Below are 758 nucleotides of genomic sequence, written 5' to 3'. Positions count from 1 at the left end.
GTGTGTGTGTGTGTATGTGTGTTTTATTTGTGTCAGTTTGTACTCCCATCAGCGCTTGACAACCGGTATGTTAGTCACCATAACTTAGCGGTTCAGCAAAAAGCATCCGATAAAATAAGCACTAGGCTTATATATAAGCCTTGGGGGGTCCATTTGTTTGACTAAAAACCCTTCAAGGAGGTCTTCCAGCAGACTGAAACACAAGTAAAGCAATAAAAGCAGATACATATATTTGTATATATGTATATATATATATGTATATATATTTGTATATATATGTATATATATTTGTATATTTGTATATAAGGAAAAAAGTCAAGGTAGAAAATATAAATATTTAAATATGATTCCGGATAATGTTTTGACTCATAGTATCAAATACTGCCTACAAATTCTTTCTGTATATATGCTTATATACAATCATGATTTTTGATGTACTTATAAATAATGAAGAATTTATTTTACTACCTATTTTGAACACTTTTATGCAAATTGTTTAAGCACAAGGCCCCTCTTAACATTTTCTCATCATTGTCAAAGACTCTATCAGTGTATTTTAATACATCTATGTCAACTATTTTAAACACCACAAAGGCTACACAAAGTCGTGCATTTTACTTTTGAAATTTTTTTTTTTATAAAAGTGAAACCGGCCAAGTCAATAAACATCTTTAAAAGACCGCTGCATTTTCAAATCCTCTTACTTATATATTTTCACTCGAGCGGTATCCTCCAATTTTACTTTGTTTTATATATAT

This window comes from Octopus bimaculoides, chromosome 5, assembly GCF_001194135.2.
Source record: "Octopus bimaculoides isolate UCB-OBI-ISO-001 chromosome 5, ASM119413v2, whole genome shotgun sequence".
Taxonomy (NCBI): Eukaryota; Metazoa; Mollusca; class Cephalopoda; order Octopoda; family Octopodidae; genus Octopus; species Octopus bimaculoides.
The sequence above is the reverse complement of the archived record's forward strand: the minus strand, read 5'-3'. Positions refer to the sequence as shown.